The sequence below is a fragment of the Oryctolagus cuniculus genome, chromosome 8, assembly GCF_051225735.1.
Source record: "Oryctolagus cuniculus isolate XC-2025 breed Fujian yellow rabbit chromosome 8, ASM5122573v1, whole genome shotgun sequence".
In the NCBI taxonomy this organism is placed as follows: domain Eukaryota; kingdom Metazoa; phylum Chordata; class Mammalia; order Lagomorpha; family Leporidae; genus Oryctolagus; species Oryctolagus cuniculus.
In genome coordinates, this window is record NC_142874.1 from 72,677,016 (window position 1) to 72,685,111 (window position 8,096).

The window sequence follows — 8,096 nt, forward strand, 5'->3', positions numbered from 1 at the left end:
TCTCTTCATCTTCACATTCTGATATTGAAATATTGTTGAGTTTCTTTTGGGGGGAGGTCATGATGTCTTCTTATTCTTGTTTACAGAACTTCTGAGTTTATGTTTAGGCATTTGTGGAGATACTTGCTGGTTTTTTCCTCTGGTGGCTTTTATCTTTGAACTATGCCTCTGTGGCTTAGTGGAACATCTGCACTTTCAGTGAGTACCAAGAGGTGTGTGCTGGGTGTGGCCAGGGAGCTCTGGTCAGTGCTCCAGGGTGGCACAAGCATCCAGAGTAACATCCAAGTTGGACATGGGAAATGGTCAACTCTGTCTGTGTGATCACAACCTCATCTCCTCTCCTCTAAGGAGATCTACGTTCATGTTTTAGCCCCAAACACATCCAACGCTCATCCACACAGCTGCATGAACTACACAAATGATCTATTCAATCCTCACTCAAAGTATGAATCCCAGCAGGCCGGGGAGACCTCAGCCAGGGAGCCACAGTGGGGACCCTGGGATGGGCCTGTGGCAGCTCCGGGCGTCCCCGTGTCTGGACAGAGGATCCCTGGGATTTGATCTCTTCTTACTTTATCACAAGAGCCACCAGACAGGAAGAGGATTCCGGGACCCCAGGTCTGGGCATAACCTCTCTTCCTTAGTGCATTTCCCCTTTCCTTGGCCTTTCAGCAATGCCTGCTCCCAACTCGCTCGCTTTTGAGTTAGGGCTCTGGTCCTGTTACTGGGTAGAGACCCCGACTCGACAGGAGCACAGTTGGCAAATTCAGGCGTCACTTTCTGTCCAGCTTAGATACCCAACTTTAAAGAATTAATGTGTAAAAACAATTTAAAAACGTGTTGAGGTGTAAAATCTGTTAGTTTGAAAAGCTACAGCACAGAAATTCCTGTTCTTGAAACACCACAGAGTAAACCCAAAGAAGCTTTTGCTTAAACAATTTCATTTCTCAAAGGAATTGCTACATGCAAGTGATACATACAGATATCTCCACTTTTGTGACATATCTGTAACTCAACATTTTTCAGTCAGGAAGAGATATGTGTACAGAATGTCTACTCCCTTTTGTGTTGCTTTTATGACTACTGTAGACAAGGTAATTTATTGTGAATAGAAATAGTGGCTCAAGGTTCTGGAGGAGAGTGACATTGAGAGTGAAGGAGACCACCACACCCTTTTAGTTTCTACAGTCACAAGCTCACTACTTTGATAATCTACTCACCAGGTGGAAGTGCTAATAGCCTCATCAGCATGTATTAGGTCTCCCATCCCAACACTGTTGTGTAATGGATGAAATTGTCAACACATGCTTTTTGTGGGACACATACAACTATCGCAGGCAGTGGGTGACTTGTTAAAGAAAGCACCTGACAAAAGAGATAAATTGGGAATAAACTACTTTCATTTTAAAGGAATGTTTCATGGTATTGAATCTTGAAGCTTACAGATTTTTGAGATGGTTGCATTATTAGTGGTTTAGGGACCAGTGCTGTGGTACAGAAGGTGAAGCTGCTGCTTCCCACGCCAACATCTAATGTCACAGTGCAGGTTCAAGTCCTGACTGCTCCACTTCCAACCCAGCTCCCTGATAATGCACTTGGGAAGGCAGCAGAAGATGACCACATCTCCCATGTGAAAGACCTGGATGGAATTCTGAGCTGCTGGTCTCTGTAACCCTGCCTTTCAAATAAATGAATTTTTTAAATAATTAAAATTGGAATATTTACAGGGAATATTTCAGGGATTCTATATTATTCTATATTATATTCTATATTTTATATGCATTTATTCCTAGTTATACATGTTTTTTCTCTTGTTGATGGTTAAATTCACAAAATTGTAGTGATTTAAAAAAAATCATTTCAATGCCAAGTAGAATAAAATGAAAGAAATTCAGGAATTACTCCACTTGTTTGACTTGTATTTACTTCTGACATGTTACTTTGGTTTCCAATAAAGTGTAATTGATATTAATGGCACTTATACGACATAGCCAAAAACCATCACTCTTTCTTGTTTTATTCACTTTTCTATAGTAAATCAGCTTAGAAAAAAATCTTTTCCACAGTTTATCTTTTGGTTTGTCCTTTGCTTGCCTATTTTGGTCTCTCATTGTACTAGCAATATATGACTGTCTTTCTTTCCCATCTTTAATTATTTTAGTTTATGCATGCAACTCTATATTCTTATTTTTCTAAATTTTGTCTAGTTGGAATGAGAGGTTACCTGGATTCCATAGAGGCCTCTAAGTAACACTGTAAGTCCAGCTATCCTGGAAGTCATGCATTGGGAAGGCTCATGGTCCAAAGGAAGATGCCCCAAAACATTTCCTTAAAGCACTTGAAAACATACAACATGGAGCAAGAGGAAAGCAGTTGGTTAAGTTACCACTCTTAAAATAGGATACAAGTGGGGAAGATCACACTATCTGAAGCCTGCATTATGTAATTGTTTCCACTTGCTACCCTCCCCAAAGCTCACATCTTGGACACAGTTCCCCTCCAATTTTAAGTAAAGCTCTGTGCAGTCTGGCTTCAGCAGAGGCACACAAGTTGATGCCACACTGTGCTCTGATCTTCATCAGGATGAATGCCAATACACAGGTGTACTTTGACAATATCGGTGCCCACTTCCCTAACCACACTCATCTATATATTCACTCTGGAATCTAGCCATGTTCAGAACTCCAGTAGCTGGCAGTCTTTGAATTCTGAAATCACAAGGATCAAGACAAAACCATGTGTGTTTAATGTGCAAGCAGCAGCAGCTACGTTCTCCAACCTAAACCAAAAATGAAAGGTCGAATGAAACACTCTTCACATAACAGCAGATTAGCAGTAATGTTCCTCATGAATCACTAATGGTGCCTGATGTTAAGTAGCTAACAGCAAATTCTGAACTTAGATTTAATATTTTAGGTGTTTACTGGAAATCAGCTTCTTGCTGGACTGGTCTCTTCAAATCCCTGATCTGTTGAACTAAGCAAGGTTTCTCATGAGTAAACAGCTTGTCCTTGGTCCTGTCATTCTGGAACTCGATGAGTTTGGTCTGGTTCTTGAGGAGGATGTCTAGAATGGGCTGTGTCTTATTTGGATTGACCACAAACACCCTGAAAACAGGAAAGGCCTAAACCTGGATTTTGTGACTTGTCTCATGGAAGATTCATCATGAACTTGAGGTTCTTAGGTTTACTGAAGTGTTTAGTCATCATTGGGAAGTTGTGTCTATCAGTTCACTGAGAAGCTTGGGTGATTGTCTATTTATCTCATTTTCTGAATGAAATAACTGCTCATATTCACTGAAAAACCTACCCAAATGCTGCTCCAAAAATTCTGCACTAAGGGATTTATGTCTGGTATGTAATACCTTGAATGTGGCAAAGGTATCTGAAACTATGTCCAATGTTGACATTGCAACTTACCTGAAGAAATTGTACAACTGTTCCAACCATACAATGATTTTGCGTATTGCTCACTTCTGATGCATTCTTAACACTGCTCCACAATTTAGAGCTATGTCTGCAGATTCTCACATCAAGTCAGTGAGCTGTAATGAGCTACCTGGTTGCTAAGGGGCCCACTATCACACAGTGCTTGTGCAGGTTGTGCCACTGCTTCTGTTTGGGGCTCTTTTCTATTTGATTTCTAAAGAACTTCTCTCATGGTAACCATGTGCTTGGAAACCTCTTCTTTACCATTTTTTGCCCTTTTGTCAGTGATGGCCTGTTTCTCAAGCGAGGCCATGCCCTCCTCCTCATTCTTCACAGTGTGTGCTAACGGTTTGTGAAACTCTGGAACTGGAACTGCACCACAGCAGTGATAGATAGAGGTGTGTGCCTGTGCTCTGCCTGCCTGAAGGGGCTGGGCCAGGCGGCTGGCTCTCTGCCTCCACATCTCTGTCCAGGTACTCAGTGGCACCCAGCGACTCAGGCTGCACTTTCAGTCCTCGTGGCGCTGTGTGTCCACTCTACCCTCTCAACTTCCCTCCTCTGGTTGTTCTGTGCCCACTTCTGCTCCTGGTGACCAGTTCCCAGCTCTGTGGCTGGAGGGCATCTGGAGGTCCAGGGACTCCCATGGTGGCTGTGGAGCTGCTGCATTCAATTGGGGGTGGCTCCTGCGGCTGTGAGGCCTGTACCTCCTTAGCCTTGGCCTTGACCTGGACCCAAGCTCCTGGAGGTTCAGTGTCTCCCAGGCTGTGCCTTCCTCACACACAACATCCTGTGGCAGCTCCTGGCCCGGGTCCCTCCTTGATGTGCACCTCTTCTTTTTGATTAATTAGGCCAGATCATTTTGATTTCATTCACCTCTTTGAAAACCTAATTTTTGGTATTGCTGGTCTTATTTTATATTTTCTTTTTATTACATTAATTGCTGAGCTTGTCCTTAATACTTTCTTTCTGCTGTCTTTAAATTAATTCTATAGTTCTTGTAATTTCTGATGGATGCCTAGCTCAGCAATATTCAGCATTTCTTCATTCCTGATAGAAATATTTACTGCTTAAATTTCCCATGAAGCACTACTTTACTGTATGTGTTTCAGTAAAGTTGGTACATTTTTTGGTTTTGATTATTGTTCAATTCAAAACATTTTTCTATTTTCCATTATGACATGTTCCTTGATTGGTGAGTTGTCTGGAAGTGTGTCAACTTTCTAACTCAGTGTCTTTGAACCTCATTTTTCAGCTAATAATGTCTGATTAGTGGAATTGTGATCAGGAAATATAATGTTTAAAACCAATTCCTTGGGGCAGGTATTTGGCAGAGTGATTGAGATGCTACTTGAGATGCCTGCATTCCATACTGGAGTGCTTAGCTTTGAGTCATGGCTGCACTTCCAGAGTTCAGACTCCTGCTGATGAGCACCCTAGGAGGCAGCAGGTGATCAGGTGATCACTCAAGCACTTGAATACCTGCCTCCCATGTGGGAGCCTAAGATTGAGCTCTGGGCTTCTGGCCTTGGCCTGGCACGGCCCTGGGTATGGGGCCATTTGGGGAGTAAATCAGCAATGAAGATACCTTACCCATTCTCCTCCATTTTCAAATAAAAAGGAGAATAAATTAATTTGAAAAATAAAAAATAAACCAGTTTACTTGAAAATTAAGATATGCTTTAAAGCCTAATGAGTGGTCAATTCTTACAGTATTCCATGCATGACCAAGACCAATCTGTACACCTGCATTTGTAATGCAGGAATCTATTTTCAGATTAAGCTTTCTGTATTTTTTTTATTTTAAAAATAATTTTATAAACAGATTCTTATATAAAGAAGCAGCTTATATGCAGCACCCAATTACCAACAAGGTGGGCCCTGTCACTCTGCACTTGGAAAACAGAAGATAGGAAAAATGATCCCATTTTGTTCTTCACTTTCTCCATCTATGCAATCAATTTTTCAAGCAGAATTTCTACTCCTTTGTTGGCATTTTTGTTTTTTCCAACGTGGGAATCGGGCTTTTCAATCTAGCTCAGACTTTGCCTGTAACTTCTTGGTCAGAGCTCTAGAGAAGGCTGGAAAGGATTATGGCATATGGCACCTCAATTGACACTGGCCCATGACTTCAGGTTCTATTTTTTATTTATTTATTTATTTATTTATTTTTTGGACAGGCAGAGTGGACAGAGAGAGAGAGAGAGAAAGGTCTTCCTTTTTTCTGTTGGTTCACCCCCCAGTGCCAGCGCACTGCGCCTATCCAAAGCCAGGAGCCAGGTGCTTTTCCTGGTCTCCCATGCAGGTGCAGGGCCCAAGCACTTGGGCCATCCTCCACTGCACTCCCTGGCCACAGCAGAGCTGGACAGGAAGAGGAGCAACCGGGACAGAATCCGGCACCCGACCCGGACTAGAACCCGGTGTGCCGGCATCGCAGGCAGAGGATTAGCCTAGTGAGCCATGGCGCCGGCCAACTTCAGGTTCTTAACACCAACATGCCCTACCAGTGCTTTTGCAAAGCATCCTTCTCTTCCACTTTCTCTCATCTTTCTGTCTTGCTCTATCAACCACTTCAGAACCAGATGTCCTGCAGGATGTTCTGCAACATGAAGCTCTCCGTCACTGCTGCCATGATGCAGGGGTGCTGCTGCCAGGGTGGCGATGGCATCCATGGCGGGCTGAACATCCCCAGTGGCAGATCCAAGAACGCTGGACATTAACACACACAGAGACTTATCTAGCACCAACTCCTGGGCGTGTCCTTGCAGATAGCTTAGCAAAGCTGGAGAAATGGACTCTAAGAGCTCACATCGGCGGATCTCTGTATCTTTCTTATTGGGTGCATTTCCATCTCCTTTCTGTAGAACTTCGATGATTTCTTACACTGTATGGGCAGGATCTCTGTGGCTTAGTAAATACAACAGGACCTTCCTTCCATATTTGTCATTTACAATACTAGGCAAGGAACTGATAATCTCTGATATGATTATCTGCTTCACAAGCTTAGTATCGTCAATGCAATCAAATGCTGCCAGTAAAACCAAATGTGAGTATTGGCCATTAGCCACCTTCTCAACGCAAGATTTCATTGTTTTCACAATCACTTTCCTGTCCTTGGGCGTTCCATGCCAGAGACAGTGTATGGCCACTCTGGCGCCATCGTGTGTGTGTGCCAGGTAGATCACCGCTTCCTGGATAGCTTCAATCACTTGTGATCTGAGTTTTGGGGGTGCATAGGTAAAAAAGTCCAAGAATACTTTATGCACCAACAAGTGCTTAATCACAGCTTCCTTTTGAGCCATTGGCATTAGAATCTGTTTCATCCATAATAAGCTCTAATTTTTCTGGCTGTACCTCTCACACTTTGTCCAGAGTTGGATGATCTGCTGACTTGTAAAGCTGAAATGTATTTCCATAGAGTTCCTCTGTCAGCATGTTCCTCTGCTCCAAGATGGCTTTGTCATTATAGGTATGCTCCACAACGGCTGACGCCTCTGCATGCCGCAGCATCTTGCGCACATGGCCTTTAAAACTTCTATCTCTGCAACCTGTGGTTTACTTCCATACATAAGAAATTTCTTAACAATATTTCTGGAGTATTTGGCTTTACTTAATTCAACCAAATTACCTTGCAGTTCTTCAAATGCCTGTTCTCTCTGTTCTTCATTACTATACTGAATGTAACACTGGATCATATGAGCTGAATCATGTGCAAATGGAATAGTTTTAATTTTCCCTTGAATCAACTTCTGCAAGTCACTCATTAACTTTACTCTTTTGTCTTTGTCACAGTCTTGTCTTCTCGGGATCTCCCAAATCTGCTTTGCCTGAACAATAATGTCATAGTTGGTTTTATCACTCAGTTGCCTGCTCTGCTTCAGTTCTTTCTTCTTTTTGAAGTCATCCAATTTGGGTTTCTTGGCTGCTGATTCATCACTTTTATTGTCCGACTGGAATTTTCTCTTCTTGTTGAATTTATTTGCTGCCTGAAATTTGTTCTTCAATCCTTTGTCCCCTTGTTGCTTAGTATTGAACTGCTTCACACCCTTTTTCCCAGGTTTTGTGGCACTCTTCTCAAAGTTCTTTGATGTGATTTTAGGTCCACCTTCCTCAGTAACTTTCCTTGGGAATGTCTTTGAAGAAACAGAATCACTGTTTTTAGGAAATCTGCTTTTTTCCTTGAGATGGCTTCATATTCTTTCTTGTGAAAATTTTTTTCCCCTTTACTTCCATTATAACCAACTTCCACACGTGGGGCAAAGTCAGGCACCAGCAGCTGCTTTCTGTATTATTTAAACTATCATATCCTTAATGAGTTTTGGTACATCTTATCTATCAGTTACTCAGATATATTAATGATTTAGTAAACTGAAGAATTTATTATTGTCAAATTTTAAATTATTGAAGCTCCTATCAGATTTGTAAAAAAAAGTATAATTTCCTCTTCCTAATGAGCTAAATCTCTTATCCTTATTAAATGACCTCCTTTAAGATTTTCTGCCCTAAAATCTATTAACATGAAATGCATACACTTTTTGGTTAATCTTTGCTTAAAGTATCTTATCTTTTGGCTTTCAAGTTCTCTTTATTAGCATCTTAGGTGTAAAACATACACATGTTTTTGATACAATGATAACCTCTCATCCAACTGGAAGCTTAATTCATTCTACT

General features: G+C 41.7%; 2 pseudogenes across 1 annotated transcript; both read right to left on the reverse strand.

Moving 5' to 3' along the window:
• Positions 1-2,783: 2,783 nt before the first annotated feature.
• Positions 2,784-5,744, reverse strand: LOC149125052 (calcium-binding protein 39 pseudogene; annotated as a pseudogene). Its single transcript, XR_016212020.1, has one exon. The product of XR_016212020.1 is annotated as a calcium-binding protein 39 pseudogene (transcript).
• Positions 5,745-5,875: 131 nt separating this feature from the next.
• On the reverse strand, positions 5,876-7,658 carry LOC100343156 (pumilio homolog 3 pseudogene; annotated as a pseudogene).
• Positions 7,659-8,096: the final 438 nt, after the last annotated feature.